Source organism: Manis javanica, chromosome X, assembly GCF_040802235.1.
Source record: "Manis javanica isolate MJ-LG chromosome X, MJ_LKY, whole genome shotgun sequence".
NCBI lineage: Eukaryota > Metazoa > Chordata > Mammalia > Pholidota > Manidae > Manis > Manis javanica.
The window spans coordinates 24,340,343-24,364,298 of NC_133174.1; the positions used below are offsets into that span (position 1 = coordinate 24,340,343).

General features: G+C 39.9%; 1 protein-coding gene and 1 pseudogene across 10 annotated transcripts in view; one reads left to right on the plus strand and one right to left on the minus strand.

Annotated features, from left to right (window-relative positions):
• The window catches only part of DMD (dystrophin), a 2,259,748-nt gene that overhangs the window by 635,192 nt on the left and 1,600,600 nt on the right, over positions 1–23,956 (minus strand). The gene's annotated exons all lie outside the window — the stretch shown is intronic.
• Positions 15,325–17,527, plus strand: LOC108389915 (myosin phosphatase Rho-interacting protein pseudogene; annotated as a pseudogene).

The window sequence follows — 23,956 nt, forward strand, 5'->3', positions numbered from 1 at the left end:
ATTAACTTATTTTCAATAATAATAAATGAAAAACAACTTATTCTCATTTTAGTAATATTTAATATGATTGTATATTTTATTAATTGCAGTAACAATCACATCATTCTGAAAATATCACACATCACTTATTTGATCCACAGGCAACACTTGGTGTGCGTAGTGATTTGAGAACTCCTTTTAGTAATCCTGGGAAATCTCTGTCATCTCCAGCTGCTCGACTGAGTATCTTTATAACATTGATCACTGTCTCACAGAATTACTCGGATCAAATATCTTCAATACTCCCATTCCTTCCTCTTAAAGTTAATTTCAGTTTCAGTGTTTCCATACAGTGGTGTCATAATAATTGGAAGACAGTTGTGTCATTGACAGAAAAACCTGAACTTTCCAAATGGTCTATGAGTTTTTATAAATCAGAGCAGATTCAAGATTGTCAATATACCAGTACTCTCAGTTACTTACATTCTGATGAATTTTTCTGAGTGGGAGAGAAAGGGCATACATAGCCAGAGCTAGTATGCTTGAATTTGCCTCTCCCGCTACTTATTTCACTCACTTTTATGTATACTATCGCCCCTAATGTGAATACCCCCATGCAGATATGTGAATGTCTGAATCATGTGTCATGAGATTGGTGGGTAGGGATGAAGAGAAGATGAAGGTTGAGAAACACCCCACGACCATGTCTAAATACTTGAATTTGCCTCCAATCCACTCTACTTCCACTACTGACCCCAAATGCACAGGTTATCTCAGACCAGCCAGTTTCTTCTTGCCATACTCAATATGCCTTCATTCTTTACAAGATAAATTGGCCCAAGTTGTTCTCAGACCTAGGTGTGTTCCCTTACCTATTCTAAACCTTCCTGTTCTTCATGATTAGAATCTCATGTCTGTGAAGTCTTTGTTGATGGGCAACTCCAGTTAATTCTGATGTTTCCCTTCTCTGAATTCCTTTGTTGATCACAGTCTTAAGTAAAAAGCCACTATGTGTTTGATTACATATTTCCTTATATTATTCTTTACTGATCTAATTTTAAAATTCTACAATTGGAAGGAATTTGTGTTAATTCCAATAGTGAACTTTAAAATCTATCACCTCTGAGTGTTATAAATCTCAGGTGGAATTGCTTTGCATATAATTCAGTAGCTCCTTAATATTCTCAAGAGGTGTGTCCAAGAGACCTTGCCAATCAAAAAGCAGATATGTGTGATCAGTGAGGCTAACTTAGGAGGTAAGTGATTTATCTATGCCTAGCAGTTACTCAGAACATGAGACAGCACTACAGGCTTTACGTATTTCAACCACCCAACCATCCAATGGGTAGATATTCTCAAGACCATTGGAAATCAGTACATAACATGGACCGCAGAAAGCAATTTTCTGTCACGTCATATGAATTATTTAGCTTAGGACAGTATTTTAAGATTACCTACTTAGATTATGAAAAACAAACTGCATGTTTCACATTTAAAATTATTTCTTAGTCTATTAAATCATTCTGATAATCTTCACCGAAGCAAAATTTTCGAAATGTTAAAGTTTTTAAAATATTTTCTATCATTAGAAATCAACATGGAATTTCATTTTTATTTAATAGATTTTCCAAAAAGAAATAATGGGTTCATAAGTGAGAAAGATTTTCTAATGTGACTTTGATAGTCTGAATTTAGTATAACAGAATGGCTTTCATTCAAATATTATTACTGAATAACTACCAACTTTGTGAAGGGTTTGTGCCTACTAAGTAAGAGAGACATCCAGATGAATACATTGATATATTTATTTCCAAGGCCTTTGTAATAAAGACATAATGAAATTGTTCTTACTTTCATTAAACTGTGAACATATTTTATAACAAAGGAACATTATATTCTAGATAAATACAACACATGCTTTTGTATTACACAGGAAGTACTAAGTCACTTTTTAAGGTTAAATGTTAAGGCAGTTATTACATACAAGTTTTCCTGACAGTGCTGTATTTTGAAAGAAAAGAAATTCTAACATTTTATTATATGAGAGTGTAAAATAGTTAGACTGGTTTAGAGCAAAAGTAGGGTAAGGGAGATAGTGTTAAAACTGATTGAAGGTTATAGTATATATCTAAGATCTTGGGTATCATAATAAAGCACATTCTACTTGGCCTTAGTGCTCTATTCATATCCTTTCCAGAGGATAAACTACCCAAAATTCAAGACCTAATAGTAATACACTATTATTGTGGAGTTGCTGTAAAAAATTCCAGGGGCTGTGATCAGGATGATTGAGAGGACCACTAAAGGCTGAGAAGTGGATGTGATCACAGAATGGCTTGGCTGTTTGACAGTATAAGAAATAACTTGATATCAACATTAAGCAGCATCTGAAGAATCTTTTAATAGTTCAGGCGCTTTTTCTAAATTCTCCAGTTATGCTTCACTGATTAAATTATTAAGAACCTCTGATTTAGCTGTTTCATATTTTAGATGTGAGTGAAGATGTTTTGAAATGATTTCCATTATTCATGGTTTCTTGTTTTTCAAAATTAAACTTATAGGATGCTGAGATAATCCCTTTTTATTAGGTCTTCAGAAACCGAGAATCACTGAAAAGCAGAATAGCTGCAGTGAAAGTATCATTTTCCTTGACAATATCATATTATGATGGGCTAGTTTTTTTTCTTAGCTGAGCTATATACATCCTAATTAATGTTGTTAAATGAACTGTCAAAAATTAAAAAGTGGCTCCTACTAAATTCCAGATTTAGGCCAAGATTCATGCAAAGGTCAAGGAGAGGACGAGGCACTAAATTTAGGAAGAGCCTCCCATTGTGAGTGATTAACTTATATATGACTAACTCTTCTAAAAATATTTCCCATTGTCACCTACTTTACATAAGATCATCTTTCATGGGGTTCATTGAGCAACCAATATTAAGTAAATATTTTGGGCCCAACATCATGCCAATGGAATAAATGAACATTATTGTGATGTAAACATTTATTCCCAGATACTTTCACACCCCTTCTGCATTTCTACTTCCTAGGAGAATTCCAATTCTCTTCAGGTCCCCATGGACTCCATTCCTCAGCTCTATGGGTGATTTAGATTCATCTAAGGCTTAGATTCTAAGCCATCAAGATAATTCCATCCTCCCTACTTTGGGTTAGGAGCCCAAAGTTCAGTTAACCAGCCTATGGCATTACTATGTTACTAGTACAGGAGTAGATATATAACCTAGATTGGCTGACCTAATGGATAAATCTCTTAATCTATGCTTGAGGTAAGACATTCTCTCAATGTAACAAAAACTCATGTTGCCCCATTTAGGGCTGGAAGCCATCTTGAAAGCTGGAGGGAAACTAGTGAGGAGGTCAGAGCTGATACAAAGGGAAAATCAGAACAAAGAAAACTATTGAGAAAGAGAAACAGAACTGAATTTGTACTGCATGTGGAGCCTACTCTAATATCTGAACTTCCAGTTATGTGAGATTAATTATCCTCATTGTTGAAGTCACTTTGAATGGGTATTCTCTTTCTTGCAACCCCCAAACATCTTAACTATTAGACATGTACCAGGATCACAAAACTAAATAAGGCAATATTCTTGCCTTTAAGAAGTTTCTATTCTAGTGAGAGAGATCTATGCCAACAACAAAACTCAGTAAATTACAACAATACTTATTGAAATAGAGGCAAACAGCAAAATGGTAGTATAAAGAAAGAAGTACCTGCATTGCCCTGGAAGACTGGGCAGGAAGGAACACACTCATGCAAGCAATATTTTGAGCTGAGACTTTAAGGATTACCAAAAGTGAATTTCTAGTGGAGGGAACAGTATATATTAAAGTAAAAAGGCAGTATTTCGTGACTGGGAAGCTACAAATAGTTTAGTATTGTTTGGTCATCGAAAGAGGGATGGGAGATGTAGGAAATAACCCGGCATCCTAGCAGGTGCCAAATTGCAAACGACCTTACTAACCAAGCTCAGGAATTTAGCTTTTATCCTAGAGAAAAAAGATAACTGTTATATATCCTTGACTAATACAACATGATTGGCATGTGAAAAAGTTCATTTTCAGTGAACTTCCACTGTGCAAGAAGAGCTGAGAGAGATGGGAAGACCAAAGATGAAGCTTTGTAGGTGATACAAGAATGAATGACAAAAACAAAATACTGGGGCTGATGAGAAAGTTCAGGTGTTACCTGGCTTGCAGGATCATAGATTTGGTGATTGATTGCTTAGTAGCAAGAAGTAGAGAAAGTGCCAGAAGGACTCCTTGATTTCTAAGTTGGTGGATAGCAGCACCATTTACCAAAATAAGGAATACAGTAAAAGGTATAGATTTTCAGAAAATAATGATAATTATTTTCAACCTTGGGTGAGTTTGAAATATCTGTGGAATGTCTAGGCAATAACTGGCAAGTGAAAATGTGAGTCTGGAGTTTAGGAGAGAAGTCTGAGCTTGAGATAATCATCGGCATAGTTTTAGTAGCCTACATTTGATTCTGTGAAATTGAGTTAAGATGGTAAATTTTATGCTATGTATTTTTAACCACAATTTCAAAAATACAAAAGAAATTTGACAATAAGTACAGCATGGGCTATGACCAACTAGAATGGATGGCATTGGGTTAAGTCCTAGGTGATATGATATCAACATTTAAGGGGCTCACAGAGCCTTAGCTGTGCTATATACATCCCAATTAATGCTGTTATATTAATTCAACTAAATGGGAATGGCAGTAAATGACCAGAGAGGTCACTGGAAACAAAACTGAACAAGAGAACATGTAATCTTAAAAAATAAAACAATAGGGAATTTAAATTGAAGGGGGATGAGTGTTAAGGTTACAGAACCATAGCAAAGAGCATAATCATTAATGAATGAAATCTTGACTAGTGGCTTACTACAAATTGTGTCTCAATACTTAAGGTTAGGATGCAATTTCAAAAAAAATACCAAGAATGTTAGGTAAAAGGTTCATAGAAAATGGAATAAACTGATCTAATGTACTCGTAATCTAATCTCAAGAAGCAAATTGTAAAGTAAGTAAAATAGTAAGAAACTTAGAAAATGAATGGGTTTCTAAAGAGTATACATGACAGGAAAATAAACACTGGTAAGACAAATATATTAAAGAATTTGGGGTGGCAGATTGTTTACATCACACAGGATAACAAAGGAAGTAAAAACTGAAGGACTGAGAACAAAAATCAAAGGGGACATGTTTGAATGAAATATAAAGAACCAAAAAGACTTATAGGTGGGAAGAAATGGGAGTGGCTGATTCGTTTCAAGGAAACAATGACAGTTTAGCGGGTAGAGACAGGGGTCATGAGACAACTTCCAAAGAAACACTTGGAACTGAATTTCTCTACCACTGCAATATTTTTTTATTCTCAAACAGTATCTTTATTTTTCTCTTATAGGTAGAAATATTAAGGATGCTAATATACTGGGAAGGCATTTCATGGTTCTTACATGTAAACTACAAAATAAGTTGGCTAAATATTGGGTTGAATGATAAAAATACTTCAAAACCTCTTTTCCTCTTTTAAAAACTGCTATGGTACTTTTGAGTCTAAAAATCAACAAGACTAATACTTTTGATGTTTATACAGTTTCTGTTCTGGAGGTTTGGTCTATTTTGTGAGCATAAATTTACACAGTGGATTCAGGAAGAAGATGAGTACTTTTTTTTTAAGCGAACCATGAGTCAGCGGGAGGTTCAAAGTTCTCCACATGGAGCTGTCACTCAAAGCACTGACATCAAAATCAATGAAAACTGGCTCTAGTTTTGTTCTGAGTATAATTTGTAGCAGAGATGAGGATAGGGGAAAAGTGTGAGGAGGAGACACAGCTGAGAAAAATAGGTAGACAGATAGGCAGCAAACATGGGAGAAAAAACACCAGTTATAAAACCTAAGGTTTGGCAAAATGATCGAAATTCCATATGGGATGAACACAAACATCGCTGGGCTGAGAATCATTTGACAACCCATTTTCTGCGGGCCCACTGTGGTCCTCGGCACCATTCTAGACACTGAGGATACAGTGGGAAATATGACACTACTAGGAGTCTTGTGGAGTTTGTATTTTTGATAGAGAAACAAATCTGTATTCAAAATTGTTTTAGAGAATAATAAAGGCAATAAAGAAAAATAGAGCCAGGTATAAAAAAAAATTAGCCATTATCTCACTACAAAGGCTTGGGCAAGATATTTAACCCCTGTAGGTTTTCTTAGCTCTTCTAACTAGCTCTGTGTCTGGAACAAGAAAATGGTTCATTACATCTTTATTTCCATTTCTTTATATCTGCTGTCTTATGACCACCGTTCAGTTCCCACTTCTCTTTTCTGCTTCCCTTTGACACTTATTCCATTTCCAGAAGACTCTAACCCCTGGCTCAAGGGCTCCATCTCTGCACCTAGTCCTTCTTGTAATTATCCTGTGTAACTTCAGAATCTATATTAGAAATAGAAACCTGGTTTCCATTTCTGACTTCCTCACTCATTCTCAGGTAATGTGGATTCAATGATAAGTCAAAAAAGATCAGAATGTGTCTTCAAGAAGTACACAGTCAGTATGAATTCAATATAAATTCAAATTGTCTCAGAAATAAATGGAAGATGTGATATGTGCTCTGGGATTATACTATTTACACTATCAATGGAAGATCTAACCTAGACTGGGAAGATAGGGTGTCTTCCCTGAGCACAACATTTGAGCTGAGACCTGAAAAGCCAGCATCAGGTAGGAAAAACAAGGGGAGAGTATCTAAAATAGAGAGACCAGTGTATGTGATGGCTTGTAGTAGGAAAAAGCAGGCATTTAAAATACAGAACAAAACAAACAATGGAAAGTAGGCCAATATGGAGATAGGAGGGCAAGCAGTACGTGGTATCTGGCATAAAGGTGATGAAGTGGGAAGGGTCCTGTAAGCTATCAGACATTCTTATTTTGAGAACAATTGGGAGTCATTGAAGTGTTTTAAAGAGAGTTCTGCCATCAAGTTTATATTTTGAAAGGATCACATGGCTACATTGTATAGGGGAGATTAGTGTAGGTTGGGGGGACCATATTATTCATCACAAAAACCTGGATAGTATAAGGAGTGAAAGGGGGTACTACTGGTTACACTGAGGTAAAAGACACAAACCAAAGTCTGCCCAGGGCCAACAAGGACTAAGGTCACCCTCAAATAAAGCCTCTTTAACAGTCCAGTCAAGAGATGATGAAAGACTGGGAGAGGGTAGCACAGGGTAAATCCAGAGAAAAAAGCTGATCCAAGAAGTATTTAGGAGAGAAAATCAACTGGACCTGGTGATGGATGTCTGAGAGGAGTGAAGGGGGTAAGTGTCAAGAATGACTCCCAAGGTTTTATTACTGGATGAATGGTGCTATACAAACCTCAAGAGGAGGGGTATTACAGATGATCATGAGGCTGTTTTTGAGATGTCTAAGTGGAACTGAAGTAGGCAGTTAAATATAGTACCTGGCATACAGAGGAAATTTCTCCATCTCTTATAGACTTCTCCTCTATCAGTTCCTTTCATTTTTCTTATTATTGTCCTTGGATTCCCCCCAAACAAGGCCTGGACAAGGACTTGGTGCAGGTAATTTATTTGGGAGCTGATCACCAGGAAGCAGAGATGAAGGACCAAGGAAAGTGAGACAGAGAAAGAGGAAATGCCAATATCCTGTGTATTGCTGAGGTCACTACTATGGGCAACAGGGACTCGATTCTGCCACAAACTTCCCTTAGTCCCAAGAAGCACTGAGAAAGCCTCCCCAAACTGTCTTCTTGAAGGAAAAGGGGATGAAATTGTGTCCTTGGCCTCCTATCTTACGCTGGTCAGAGAGCTGTTCACCCATCTCAACTTTTAGGCTGGATTAGCTCATAGGTTGGCGACTGGTATGTCAGAGAAATTCCTTGGCAGGAAGTGGGAAAATGGGAGTCATTCCCTTGACTGTCAGCTAAATGTAATGCTGTCAATGAAAAGTAGGTCTGAGCTCACACGGGACTGTCCAATGCAGTTGCAGCTGTGACCAGAGGTGGGTCAAAGGCATGTGACTCCAGGTACCAGAGGTATCTGCTACATTTGTGATGATAATGTTTGGGAAGCACTGTTTTTCTTTTACAGTGAGATTTTTCTTACCTGTGGATGATTACATAGAACACACACACAGAGCTTAAAGAAAGCTTATAAAGCAACACACCATGTAACTACCACCTGATCAACAAATAGAATAGTGCCAATACCTTGGAACCCATCCTTGTGTTCTCCACAACACAAGTTGCTCCATTCTTCTAGAAACAAAAATTCTCTTGACTTTTTCCTCTTTACTTTTCACCTGCTGTCCTCTCCAGCCTAGATTCTATGGGCCATCCCCACAGGCAATCCTGTAACCATTATAAACTACTTTCTCATTGTTATATATTCCCTTGCTCTAATGTACCTTCATAGGACTTATCTGGCAAAACAGCTGTGGATGAACCTTACTATCTCCTAAATCTTTGCTCTCCTGATGTAGAGAAAAACTTCTTGAATGCTTGGCTCCGTCTCCCCTTCACCCCCACCCCGCACAGTTTTCTATTTCTGATTTTGAACGTTCTTCAGTCTCCTTTGCTGGCTTACTTTACTCTGGATGTCAAATGTAGAAATTCCTTAAAGTTCTGTCCTAAGTTCTCTTCTCATTCTATATACTCTCCTTAGGTGATCACTCTTGAGATGCCAGTCATGTTTTATTGATTGCAGATGATGATAACTCTGGCGTCTGTATTTTTAGCCTAAAGCTCTCTCCTAACTCCAACAGCTACTCTACTCAGCAGTCTTGCAAGTATGTCAAATACATTAGGTCCAAAATTGAACTCATCATCCCCCTGAGCCCTAAAATAATCCATAGTTTAGTAATTTCCACCAATATCCACCTAGTTGTCAAGCTAGAAGTTTGGGGATTCTCAGTTCTCCATCTCTCTCCCCTCTATGTTCAGTCAGTCAGCAGGCCCTATTGTTTCTACATGCCAGTATCTCTTTAATCTGCCTGCTTTGTCTCCATTGTCTTTCTTACTTTGGTAGTTCAAGTCTTCATTATCTTTCACCTAGACCACTAGAACAACCACCAGTGTTAATCTTATGTCATCTATCCTCCCCTCTTTCACCAGAGCAATCTCTCTAAAACCCAAATACAATCATGTCACTAGCATCTTTAAAATATTTCAGTGGCTTTCAATTGCTCTTTGAATAAAATGGGATTATTTTCTCTATTATGCCTTAAAAAGCAATTGAAGAACATGCCCATATTTTCAGCCTCATCCAGAACCTCCTCCCTGGCATATCCCTCCTTACCTGGCACCTACCCAATTACATGCTTCATATACTGGCATTTTCAAAGAAGTACCAGGCTCCTTTTCACCTCCAATCTTTACTCATGCCATTTCTCCCACCTGGAACACTCTTTCCCTCTCCCCTCTTTGTTTGCCTAGGTACAACTTCAAGTCTCATCTCAAAGTTCCTGTTTTCTAGAAAGCTCTCCCTGACATCAGCTGACCACACAATTCCAGACTGGGTTATGGTTCTTCCAAAGCATTCTATAGCCTAATATTCATAACATATAGTTATTTAATTGTCTTACTTTCTGTGAGTCCAGGAATTGTGTTTATTCTGGTCAGTATTGAATCCCTAGCATCTAGTGTACAAGAGGGCACACAGTAAGTCTTAATAAATTATTTGAGTTAGCATATTGACAAGTTAATTATGCCAATGCACACCAAATGTTCTCTTTCAATTAAAAAAAAAAAGACCACTTTTTAGAGCATCTTTAAGTTTACAAGAAAATTGAGAGGGAAGTACAGAGATTTCCCATATTTCCCCTGCCCCCTTACTTGCATGGCCTTCTCTATTATCAATATCATTCACCAGAATGGTACTTTAAAAAAAATTTTTTTTTACCAAAAATGAACCTATACTGATACATGATAATCAAAGTCCATAGCATACCTTAGGGTTCACTCATAGTGATATAAATTCTACTGGTTTGGACATATGTATAATGGCATGTACCCATCATTAGAATATCATACAGCATATTTTCACTGTCCTAAAAATCCTCTGTGCTCACTCTATTCATCTCTCTTTCCCCTCCTCCCTGCACTCCTGGCAACCACTGATCTTTTCATTATCTCCACTGTTTTGCCTTTTCTAGAATATCATATGGCTGGAATCATATGTAGCCTTTCAGATTGGCTTCTTTCACTTGGTAATGAGCATTTAAGATTCCTCCATGTCTTTTCATGGCTTGCTGAGTCATTTCTTTTTAGTGCCAAAAAATATTCTGTTGTCTGGTTGTAACAGCTTATTTGCCCATTAACTTGGTTGCTTCCTAGTGTTGGCAATTATGAAGAAGTCTGCTTAAATATCTGCATATAAACATGTGCACGTTTTTGTATGGACATAAGTTTTCAGCTCCTCTGGGTAACTACCAAGGAGTGCGACTGCTGAATCATATGGTAAGAATACTTTTTTTTGTACAAAAGCATCTTCCAAAATAGCTGTACCATTTTGCATTCCCACCAGTAATGAATGAGAGTTCCTCTTACCCCAAATTCTCATCAGCATTTGGTGTTGTCAGTGTTCAGAATTTGGATATTCTAATAGGTGTGTAGTGGTATCTCATTATTGTTTGAATTTGCATTTCCCTGATGACTTACAATATAGAGCACCTTTTCATATGCTTATTTGCCATCTGTATATCTTCTTGATAAATGTCTGTTAAGGTCTTTGGCCCATTTTTAATCAAGTTGTTCATTTTTTTATTGTCATAGTTCTTACTACATTTTGTACAACAGTCTTTTATCAGATGTGTCTTTTGCAAGTATTTTCTCCAGTCTGGCTTGTCTTCTAATCCTCTTGAAAAATATTCTTTTTTAATACATAAAATTGGAACCCACAGTTGGAGAAGGAATTTCACCAATAACTAAGAGTGTGTCGGAAAATAGCTCTCATCTCCCTGACAGTGACATCTCCTGCTGGCTTTAATTACATACTTTATCTCTTTCCAACTATTTCATTACTTAAGTGTTAGTCAGCTGAAGTAGCATCATCATCACCCTTTTCTGCTGATCTATGATCCTTCTTTGGGAGACCATTCCACCTTTGTAAAAGTGTGCTGATGGTTTCAAGGTTCAAAGCAAGCTCAGATGAGATGCACAGCATTGTCATCCCTAGAACTGTGAACAGTAATTAGATTCCACATGATTCAGCAATGATTACCTCTACTTAGGTTACACCTAAGGGTGCCTCAATAACTAAATACGTGGAATTTGTGTTTATAAGAATTAATCTAAAATCTAGTTGTCCTCCCCTCCCCTCTTGTCATACTTTTCTACTAAAATATGTTCTCCAAAATGAGGACAAATGCTTTAGGCTTAATTCTATTTGTATAAGGACTACTTTTAAAATAGCAGCAGAACACTCTTGAGAGTGGTAACCAAGCATTTCACACCATCTCTTCATTTTTACTGTGAGGACTTTAGAAATTTCCATCCTATGCTCGGTAAATGGTACTCTTATTCCTGAGTGAGCCTTAACAATGCTGTTATGAAATCTTTTATTTTTCTTGGGGGAGATCTTAAAAAGATTAGAGAAATACATTCAACTATCTATATTTCCTTTACTAGCTACTACGAATCTACCAGCAAGTATTTATCTAAAAGAGAAGTCAGTAAACTATAATTCTGAGGCCAAATGGGACCCACTACCCATTTTTATAAATAAAGTTTTATTGGAATACAATCATGTCATTCATTTATGTACCATCTATGAATGCTTTTGTACTTCAACAGCAGAGGTGACCTTGAGACCTGCAAAGCCAAAAAATATTCACTATTTGGCTCTTCACAGAAAAAAAAATTGCTAACCCTTGATTTGAACCCTTCTTGAAGTGATTTGTACCATTAATCAATACCTCTTACTGAAATAGTGCATTCTATAAATAACTTACTTTATAAAATAAGGATTTTTTTATCTGCTCAAATTACATCTTCCAAGCTTCAAAAAGTACCCCCTAATTGCAACATGCTATGTCCTGGTGAATAAATTCCTATTCTCACTAGTGTAGTTAGAAGAACAACAGCCTAGGAAATAGGAATAGGAAGATAAAAGCTTCTGTCTCACTCAGTTTCTCCAACTACAACAAAAGGATAATCCTCATTCTTCAGGGATATTTTTAAGATCAAAGTAGATCATATGCCCTTGTAAAAAATTGTATTATGTCTGATCATACAGATTACAATGTTTTGTTTTCTCCATTTCCAGCTTCACTGACTGTAGTCAGAACTTGTTTTAGATGCTATCTGTGTGACAGTCTGACCAACCTTATCATTCATTTAGTTACTCTGCCACTGCCAATTTCTTCTTTGAGTGTGCATCTCTTAGTATGCCTTATTACCATCCTCATCCTTTCTGCCCTCTCAGATCTGTCCACTCATTTACTCTAATCTACTTGTACCCACTGTTTTTCTCACACTGGCTTTTACTATAATGCCTCAGATTTATCCAGATGGGACAAATAGATTCTGGTCTAGGGGCATGCTTAAGAGGGACACTGCCTAGTAGAGAGGTCAGCAACATCAGTTTTCATGAGTTTCAACAAGGCTGTTAACCCTACTCTCTTTTATTTTCACAGAAATTTCACTATCATCTAGTCCAATGGCTTTTGACTTTTTTTAAAGCATATAACCCCTTCTTCAAGTGAAACCTTAAGAAGAAGCCACCAGTCACCATGGGGGATGGGGACAGTGAATGGGTGAGTGAAACAGATGAAGGGGATAAAGAGGCACAAAATCTCAATCATAATATAAATTAGTTATGGGGATGAAAGTAAACCAGAGAGAATATAGTCAATGGTTCTGTATCATCCTTCTTTGCTGACAGATAGTAACTATATTAGTTGGGCTTAACATTTAATAATGTAGATAACTGTTGAATCACCATGTTGTATACTTGAAACTAATATAATATTGTATTATCAAGTATATTTCAATAAAATATAACAGGAAGAGAATTTAAAAAAAAAGAAGAAACCCAACAGGTGAAGCATGTGAAGGAGGAGGGCATTGGACTGGTTGAGATTGGAGACGGGAGGTAAGGGGGTGGGGGGCAGTAGGACGTACTGAGGGGACATCTACCACCTGGAGGGTGGAGGGGAGGCTCTCAAGAAGAAATGATGAGCCTGAGGTTGCAGGTTCCATGCGTTTGGTTGGATGAAGTCCAAGGCAATATTCATTTCAATTATTTCATGCTGAAGTAAACAATAGATTCCACTTATTCACTGCAGCTAATGAAGAAAGAAAATGCTAGGTAGTATTTTTGGAAAGTCAGGTCTGCACACAAAAAATAGTTTACCAAAGAGGTTGTGGTGTTCCTAAAGAAGAGATTAAATGAAGTGCAGCTTAAACAGGTTTCTTTAATTGATTCTGAATTGCAGCAGAGTAATGTAGTGCCTTAGAGTCTTTTCTGGCTCTACTTTTTGTAATTCAGCTGCTCTACTGGCTGTTCGACCTTGGACTGGCAAATACAGAACTGGGAGGCTAAATAAAGCTAAATGATAACACTGTGGGAGAAACAAGCCTATCATCTCAATGCCTTTTTGGTCCCCATGGCCCTATCTTCCAGAGGAGTAAAACAAGAAAGGGAGAAGAAGAGAGAGAGAGAGGAAATTATTACATATTTCTTCTCACTAAAATCACTTTCACAGCTACAAGGTTAGTACAAAGTATTAAGGGTGCTACTACGGAAGACCTAAGTCCAACCACATAGCTTTAATATAAGATTTGGACATCCCACCAGAGAAGAAAGAAGGGGGACAGAGGATTCCTGTTGAATTTCATTTGGAAAATACGGCACAAGAGTGTGAACAGTATGGCACAATGGATTCTACAGTCTAAGGAGTCCAATGATCCTCTGCACTATCAAAACCAAGTCTGTTTAACATAAAGATTGAACCACAGGTGTGAACTTTAGGAAGACAGGGCTTCAGGGCCATGCTGTGTCCATTTGTAGCTAGTTGCTTTTGGGATAACAACTCTCTTGACGCTTTATTGTCCTCCTATGGTTAAAAATCAAAACAAAACAAAACAGAAAATAGCATGGCATCTATCTCCTAAGGCTGTAAGAAGATTAAATGGACCAATGAACAAAGAAAATTAGCAAAATGCCTGATACAGAGCAAGGAATGAGTGTATGTTAGCTCTAAGATAAATGTATTAGGTATATTCAGGTCAATGCAAATGCGAGGGGGAAAAACTGACATGAAAGCAGGTTTCATTTTTTTTTAAGCTATGATATGTCTCAGTGTTACTGGAATAGAAGCAGACTGTGAGACCTTAGAGACCCTCTAACAGAGTTAAACATGGAGTGACAATGTTGTTTCGCCTGATTTACATCAGACTTTTGTTGTTAAAGGACAATTTCCTCAATATGCTCAATACAAAGCATTTATTCACCCAGATAATAGATACAAATCCATGCATTCAAATGTTCCTTGGAGTCAGAGATCAAGATGGAAATCCCCAGAATCACAGAGATTTGCGTCTATAAACTTGCTTATTAAATTCACATTCAAGGCGGTTGGAAGGGATAGTGTCAGCTTTTTAACCAGAATCTTTTCATTACTTCTCCCTGTTGGGGTGGTAGCACATGCTGTGAGTGACCTCCAGAGATCCTCAAGCGGTATGCAGAGAGCAAATTGAATCTGAAAGCTTTATTAGACAAGTTTGTCTTTCAGCTGGTGGGAATGGATGTCAGCTGTATTGGAAAAAATAAAATTTCTTGTGAAACTGGATCCTGACCTTGAAAAAAAAATCTCAATTCAAAGTGCAGGATTCAATTCTGAGTTATTTCCTTATTTGTTTAACAAGGAGAGCAGGTTTAAAAGAAGAAGGTACAACATTTTACCTTTAACAAATAAGAATCAGTAGGAAAAATAAAGAACTTCTCTTCTGATCTTGCTGGACTTAGTAAGCAAAAATGCTTATCACCAAGCTGTAGGGTTAAAAAATATATACGCTGCTATCAACGAAGCAATTTTTCTCACTCGCTTCAATATGAGAAGTAGAAGGATCTCCTCCAGTTATAATAAATAGTAAACATTACAGGAAGTTTATATCTTTTATTCATAAGTTTTAAGAATAAAGAATAATCCTGGGTATAAAGCTGAAGTGACAATGGAGACGGACTAATTTGTTCTATTTCAATATTGCCTTCTAGGTTTTTAATGGCATGATATTTAGTTCTTGACTTTTAATGTTGGAGAACAATAATTTTTTTTGAAGTTATGATAGTTATCTCAGAAGCAAGGATTGAAGACACTCACCAGGGCCGTAGCGAAAAGAGGGCGTTTCCCAGGAAGCGGGACCTCCCCAGCGAAGCCCCCACAACTCCTCTGCCAGATGCCTCGGCCTCCCCCCTGTCTCCACACCAAAGAGCCAAGTCACTGGACAGGAGGTCCACGGAGTCCTCCCTGATGCCTAACCTGCTGAATTTCAAGAAAGGCTGGCTGACTAAGCAATATGAGGACGGCCAGTGGAAGAAACACTGGTTTGTCCTTGCTGATCAAAGCCTGAGATACTTACTACAGGGATTCGGTGGCTGAGGAGGCAGCTGACTTGGATGGGGAAATCGACTTGTCTGCCTGTTATGATGTCACAGAGTATCCAGTCCAGAGAAACTACCGCTTTCAGATACACACAAATGAGGGCGAGTTCACCCTCTCTGCTATGATGTCTGGCATCTGGCGGAATTGGATCCAGACCATTATGAAGCACGTCCACCCGGCCTCAGTCCCAGATGTGACAAGGTCGTTGCCAGAGGGAAAGAACTGGAGCAGCTCCTCCTCTGAGACCTGCTGGAGGTCCAGTGAAAAGCAGGAGCCAGACCCTGAGCAGAGGAGGGGCCGGGCTGAGGAGCGGAGGCGGGAGGGGCGCTCCAAGACCTTTGACTGGGCCAAGTTCTGCCCCATCCAGCAGGCGTTGGCTCAGGAGAGGGCTAGCGCCACAGCGCCCTCCGACGCCCACCCTGAGGCAGAGCCAGGGGAGATGGGGCAGGAGCGTGTGCGGCGACGGGAAGAATGCCGCAGGTGCATCGGGACGCTCGATGCTGTGGACAGGCCAGGCACCGACGCAGCCCTGCGGATGGAGGTCGACTGGAGCCTGGGGCTGCCTGGGGCCACCAACCTCAAGACACAGAATGTCCACGTGGAGATCGAGCAGCGGTGGCATCAGGTGGAGACCACCCCTCTCCGGGAGGAAAAGCAGGTTCCCACTGCCCCCCCTGCAGCTATCCTCCTCTGAGGTTGGAAGTGATCAACTCTCCACTTACGAGCTAACCTCACTGCTGGAAAAGGAGTTGGAGCAGAGCCAGAAGGAGGCCTCAGATCTTTTGAAGCAGAACTGGCTCCTGCAGGACCAGTTGAGGGTGGCTCTGGGCTGGGAACAGAGTGGCTGGGAGGGCTATGTGCTACAGGCCACATGTGAGCAAGGCTTTGCAGCAGTGGAAGAAATGCACCAGAAGATCGAAGACCTGCAGAGGCAGCACCAGAGGGAGCTGGAGAAGCTGCGGGAGGAGAAGGACCACCTCCTGGCCGAGGAGACAGCGGCCACCATCTCAGCCATCGAAGCCATGAAGAACGCCCACCGGGAGGAGATGGAGCGTGAGCTGCGGAAGAGCCAGCGGTCCCAGATCAGCAGCAGCAATTCAGACATTGAGGCCCTGCGGAGGCAGCACCTGAAGGAGCTGCCGTCAGTGCAGCAGGAGCTGGAGGTCCTCTCGGAGCAGTACTCACAGAAGTGCCTGGAGAACGCCCACCTGGCCCAGGCACCGGAGGCCGAGTGGCAGGCCCTGCGGCAGTGCCAGCGGGAGAACCAGGAGCTCAACGCCCACAATCAGGAGCTAAACAACCACCTGGCTGCGGAGATGGCCCAGTTACTGACGCTGCTGACCGGGGACACTGGCGGGGAGGCTGCTGGCTCACGTCTCACACAGGGGAAGGACACCTATGAGTTAGAGGTCTTATTGCTGGTCAAGGAATTGGAAATACAGTACCTAAAGCAGGAGATCAGCTCTCTCAAGGATGAGCTGCAGATGGCATTACGGGAAAAGAAGTATGCTAGTGACAAGTACAAGGACATCTACACCAAGCTCAGCATCGTGAGGGCCAAGGCCGACTGCGATGTCAGCAGGCTGGGGGAGCAGCTGAAGGCTGCAACAGAGGCACTGGGCAAAAAGCCCCCTGAAAACACCCCCGTGACAGGATATGATATAATGAAATCTAAAAGCAATCCTGACTTCTTGAATAAAGACAGATCCTGTGTCGGCCGGCAACTCAGAAACGTCAGATCCAAGTCCGTAATTGAGCAGGTCTCATGGGATAACTGAAACGAGCCCGCTTCCAGGTCCCCTGTCATAGTCTGAAAGAAGGCCTGACAGTATAAGAACACTTGAAGCTCTTTGAATCCAGGGACTTGAAGAAAGACTAGCTGTATCCCCTTCAGCTTGAATACACACCCTGCCCGGCTTGCGTGGCACCACCCAAGCGCTGTGTTCTGTCTGTACCTTTCTTCTTCTTGTCATCATTAACTGTGGGTATGGATGCATGAGAGACTGGTTTATGGGCTCACACCATTCGCTGCCGTGTTGATTCTGACTTCCTATTTGTCTTTATCCAGGCTTTCTCCCATGGTTTCTAAAGTCAGCCAAGCAGCAGGGGCCTGGAGGGCCGCGTGCTCTGGACTGGTCTGTTCGTCCCCTCCCTGCTTTGGCCCACGCACTCACTGTCAGTATTAAGGCCCAGCAGCCTGGCGATAAGCTAGCTGTGTCCCTCTGAGCCCCGCATGGGGGCAGGGCCCCACAGCACCAGCTCTGCTGTGCACCAGGTCGCCTGGAGCAGGAACAAGCCTTCAGGACGAGGTTCGGCCTGGATCACAGCACTGACAGGTCACTAGCCTGCAGAGGAGTGGGAGGAGCAGGGCAAGGGGCATGGCCCACGACCTTGACTTGCACCTTCTGGCTTGGGAGGAGGAGAGCATTTTGTACTTGTTCCTCTAATGCAGCTTAGAACCACACCCCAGGTAATGGTGGTAAATCTTCCATAGCCTGGAAAATGTTGAAAGCAGCCATTCCTATTTTTGTTTGTTTTTTATTAAATCTTGCACACACACAAAAAATAATTCAGACTTTTTTCTATTCTAAGTCTATATTACAATTTAGGCACTGGTACAGTTAGAGCTGATAGCAATTTTGCATAAATATTAGAATAGCTAGATTGAATATCTGTTTAACGAATGCAACATGGATTGACAAGTGCTTTGGAAAATGTGATTAAAACATATTTCCTTAAAAAATATTGCAGATGAGAAAAAGAATAAACTGTATAAAATTTAGGAAGATGACAGCATGTTAGACTGTAAAGTAGAGGTTCTCAAATTGGTTATCAAGACATAGTTGAGAATTAGAGTTAAAGAAAGAGATGGGGGTTTGATTTAGCCAGCAAGATCTGAATCAGAGCCATAGCATACCCCAGATCAATACTGCAGTCTTAAAAAGAAATTGGGATTTACCACTGAGAGTGTGAGCTGGCAGCCATGTCTAAGCAGAAAAGAAGTCGAGATCTGTAACAATACTGAAGAGCACAGGGAACAACTCAGATGTGGGTTTGAGTCCAGATTCTGCCACTAAACTGCTGGACAAGCATATAATCACTTAATCTCTCTGTTATTTTAATTATATGGGAAGCTGACTTACTTGAGCCAGCTCTAAAATAAAATATTCTTTTCATTCAGCCAAAATATATTAGCTGAACACCTACTATATGCTATTCATTGAATAAGAGCTGCATACACAAAAGAGGGCATCCATTGATAGCAAGATACAGAATCCTCTTGGAACTTAACAGTCTATTAGGGAGTGAAAATTGAATCACGTAAAGAGTTTAGTAATCAAAATTATGATAAGGATAGGAAAGAGAAGAAGTATGCTTTGAGATTGTGTAATAGGCTCAAAGAAAGTCCTGCAGAATAAAAGATGCAGAAGAGTTCTAGGATGAATTAGGGGAGAGATCATCCAGGTCAAAGGGGAGTAGGTGTAGGAACCCTGAGCCCAGGAAGAAGTAGATATGCTAAAGGAACTGAAGAAAGTCAGAGAGGCTGGGCTTTGAAGAAAAAGGGGGTCAGTGGAACAAGAAGGGCACTCAGAGGAACCATCATTTAAGAACTTGTGGCCATGTTAATGGTTTGGAGATATATTCTAAAAGCAGTGGGACACTGATCAAAAATTATAACAACATGAGATTTACATTTTACATTATTCTTCTTCGTGGACTATATTTATAAGGGGAATGGGTTAGAGGGAGGTGAACGAAGTCAATTAGGAGGCAAGCATCCACATAAAATATGAGGGTGGCAGAAGAAGGGATGGAGATGAATATTTGAAAGATATTTAGGTAAAACTGGCAGGATTTGGTGCTTGATTGTATGAGGTGAGTGAGGGAGAAAGAGTGTTTACCTAGGATCACCTACTGGTGCTGACTTCAGTGTATGGTGTTGCCATTTCCTGAGTTAGGGACTACAAGCAGAGAGGAGGGGAGAATAAATTCACTAGTTCGGTTTGAGACATGGTGGATTTGAGGAGTCTGAGAAATATCCAAGTGCAGATGTTGAGTGAGTTGTTGGATATATGAGTTCTCCTGAATTCCCTCCAATCCGCATTTTGTCCCCCTACTACTCTGTCCACTAAATCCAAAGTTGGTTCTCAGGCTTTATTTTACTAGACTTATAGGGAACAACTGACACACTTTATTGATTGCTTCTCTTTAATTCACATCTTTCACTTGCCTTCTAGGATTCTGTCCTAGTTTCCCTCCTGCTTCACTGAGTACTTATTACTGTATCCCCTACTTCTTACCACTGAAGTCCTCCAGGGCTTGATTTTTGCATATCTTCTCTTTTTTATCTATATTCACCCCTGGGCTTTAACAAGCACAATCTCATGGCTCAGTTATATGCTAAAAGTTTGCATATTTACATCTCCAGATTGGATCTCTCTCCTAGCCTGCAGGTCATATATCCCTTTACCTATTCTACATCTCCAGCTGGATAACTACCAGGCATACGGAGCTTCATACGTATAAAGCAGAGATTTTTTTCTGTTGCCTCCTACGCTCTGTACCTCCTACCATCTTCCCTAACTCGGTAAACGACAGCACCATTCTTACAATTTGCTCAGGTTAACAACCTCATCATATTTTCTTCTATCAAAAAATGTCAATGAATTCTGTTGGCTCTAACTTCAAGACACATCCAGAATCTAATCATCTCTCTTACTTGCATTGTCCCTACTCTGGAGCACACTTACCATCATTTCTCACCTAAATTCTTGCATTAGTCTAATTGGTATTCTCTTGCCTCTACTCTACTCTTCTCCTTACAGTTTATTCTTAATGTAAGAATAGAAATAGGTTAGCATAAGCATAGCCATCTTAAAAGCCTAGAAGCCATTTTCTGAGTATGTGACTTAGAAAGAAAAACTGGAACTGGGTAAGGCCTTGAAAAACAAGCTAATCATGAACACCAGATGGTGGGCAGCTGTGGCCTTTAGTCAGCTAACCTTGGTCAGCTAATCCTACATACCAAGCTTATCGTGCAGAACCTCCCTGACAATTGAGGAGTGGTCTTATCTTGCTCCTGCCTAACCCCAGGATGTATGTCTTGCAAGAATAATGTGCAGCTGTGGAAAATTACTATGAGTTAAGTGTTTTGAAAATGCTATATAAACCCTTGGCTTTGAGTGCTCAGGGTCCTTGTTGAGACCCGCTGCGTCGGGCTGACATTGGACCCCAGCTAGCTGGCTGAATAAAGACTTTGCTTGAATTTACATCTCTATGCCTGTGTAGTTTGTTCTCTGGAGAAGCCTCGGAAGCCTGGACCCTAACACTTAATACATTCAGAAAATGTTTGCCAAAACATATGGCCAGATCATCTCAAACTGCCTCCCTTAGGACTTCATCTGACACAAAGTCAAAGTCATCCTAAAGGTTTTTAAAGCTCTACTTGATTTAACATCATCTCTTAATGGCTCTCCACTTCACTTACTGTGCTCCAGCCACATTGGAGCCACAACAGAAAAAAACAATATGGTAAACACACTTGGAAGGGTAGGGGGTGGGGGCACAGAGATGTTTACACATTTAAGAGACAGCTTTTTTGTGGATAGGCATGGGTACTCACCTGATTTATGCCAGAAAAGAAAAGTCTGAAGGGAGATTAACAGACTTCAAAGAATGTCTAAATGTGTGAGTGGCAATGTTCTTTTCCTACCCCAAAAATAATTTAGACAATAACTGGAACTTGGGTTAGGCAGTTGAAAGACTATCTTCACTGTAACAGCAGTGGTGGAATTCCACCTACTCTTCAATTTTTAGTAAGAGAGTAGGCAGTTAACCTTCTTAAGATCGCTTCTGAGAGAGAGCCTTTCTTAAAGATAGTGAGAACTCTAGACAAGATTGAGTGACCTCTCAAAGACCTTTCAAATCACAGTCTTACACATGTACAATTTAAGTGCAAACTGCTACAATATCCTTTAGGGATCTTCTTTCTTTCAGGGTAAAATTATACTCAATTTCAAAATGATTCAGCAAAACTTTAGGAAATATTAGGAATACATGGAGAAATCTTACTTTTGTGGGCTGTGAGGTGCCTATTCTCATGAGTATGTTTAAATAATTCCAATTTCCCCTTGATAATAGTTTGAGAAGAAATTCAACATTATTGTATACTCTAAGTGATTTTCAGCAGAGGTCCTTTTTTGGAGGGAGTTAAATAATATAAGAAGGCTAAGATACTTTTACTATAGTGAACCCTTTATTTCTATTAAAATGCAGGATATAAATAAATGAAAAATCCTCCAGTGAGAATACTTTATTCAACCATTGATGTTATTCTCCTCCTCCTCCAACATACACATACACACTCTCTCTCTGTCTCTGTCTCTCTCTGAAACTTCTAAGAATGATTCCCACAAGCATTAGAAATTACGTTATTAGAGCTTCTCTTTTGCCAGTCCAGGTCCCAAAGCATGGCCCTAACCGGAGATGGTAACCAAGAAATAAAACTGCCAAAAGGTTAAGAGAGTGAGAACCAAGGGAATTTCATCACCACCAAATGGATAATTAATACGTGAATACTCTAGTTTTCTCCATATATCACTGTCTTGGATATTAACAATGACAGAACTGCTGTATCCACCCTGTCAAGCAGAGGATGTTGTTAAAGACCTTGTCCCGGGACCAGGAGCTCCCACTGCCTGCATGGAAAGACTTCTTTCTGATCAATGTGAACACTGAGACCTCCCCAGGCAGGGTTTACTGTTGTCACTGCCCTTTGTGTAGTGCGACACACCTCCTTATATTTCAAGTACCCTCACCTCACTGATGCATACTAAAATATGATTTTAGCAATCTTTGTATTTATTTATTGCTGCCAAGGGTTGGAGTGCCTCTGTAGTTACTCAGGGCTTTGAAATATCTTGGGGAGGGATTAAAATTCATCTCCCCTTATTACAATTGACTAGGGAAGTTTACATTTTTTTGGTAAAGTCTTATTCCTAGTATATTAGCCATTGAGGAAGCTTTTAAGGTTTAGAGGTTTTAAACATAAAGCTGAGGATGGTAGAGCTGTGTCCTGGGTGACCATCCATTAATGAGGCAGAGAAAGACTCAGCTCCACTGAACCTCTGTGCCTGATCCTAAAGGTTCAGCTGAAGCAGAGTCAACACTGGGAGACACAGCTGATAGGGGAAAGGGTATGAGGCACCCTTTTGTGAATGATGGGACCCAAAATGGGAATAAGAATGTGAGAACTAGTTGACAGCTTCCTTCCTTCTTGCATGATCATCACAGATGAATGAAGTCCATTTTCACCATAAGTTCATCGTTGTCTTGCAACTTAAATCAAAGAATAGTAGTATGCCAAGATTATATTTAAGCTCCAATTAACCTAATGCTTTTATCAAATTGCCTAGATATTTAAAGTATTATTGAAAGAGCCTTGGAAATGCTCTATTCAACTCCAGAGAGGTGAGTGAAGTTCAAATAAATGTCTAAATAATTTTCCGTGTGAGTGTTCGATATCTAAGCGTAGCCTTCAGAAATTCAAATGAAGAGAAATAAACCACTGAGATATGGTGTTCTGATTAATAGCATATGTTTTGGAATCACAGAGATCTATCATTGAATACCCACTCTACCACTTACCAGCTTTGTAACCTTGGACAATTTATTTAATCTTTCTAACCTTTGTTTTTCTCATTGGTAAAATGCAAATCACAACTCATTAAAAAGGTGCAAGCGTGGCACTGATTCTAAGGCCTGCTGTATTAATTTAGGTTTACCCAGAAGTAGACCCTAAGACAAGGATTTGCATACAAGTAGTTTGGTTGGTAGATGATACCAGGCAGCTTCGGTAAAGAGCAGGGAATGAAGAGACATGGGAAGGAAGTCTAAGCAGCATATGCTAGTAAGCAGGTTATCACTGTGGGTAAGTGTGACATAACCCACTGGAGACCTCTGGTGTGGAACATACCTTGGAGTTGTCCTACCCAAGGAATGAAGAAGATGGGCTATTTATCCATCAGCCCCTGGGTATAAGTGGATGAGTGCTGATGCAGGGATATTTCTTTCCCAGCACTTCCAACCTGCTCTGCAAAGGGGTGAGCTTCTCCTGTGGCCATAGAAAGGGCTTGGACACAGTCACAGGTACTTGCATTTGGTAGCCTCAGGGTTTACAGGAAGTACTAGTGCTGAGGGGATGTGAGTAGGGCATTAAGGGCCAAATTTGACCCACCTGCCCCTTTCCTGTTTCTGTAAATAAAGTGCTATTGGAAGACAGCCATGCTCATTTATTTATGTATTTTCTCTA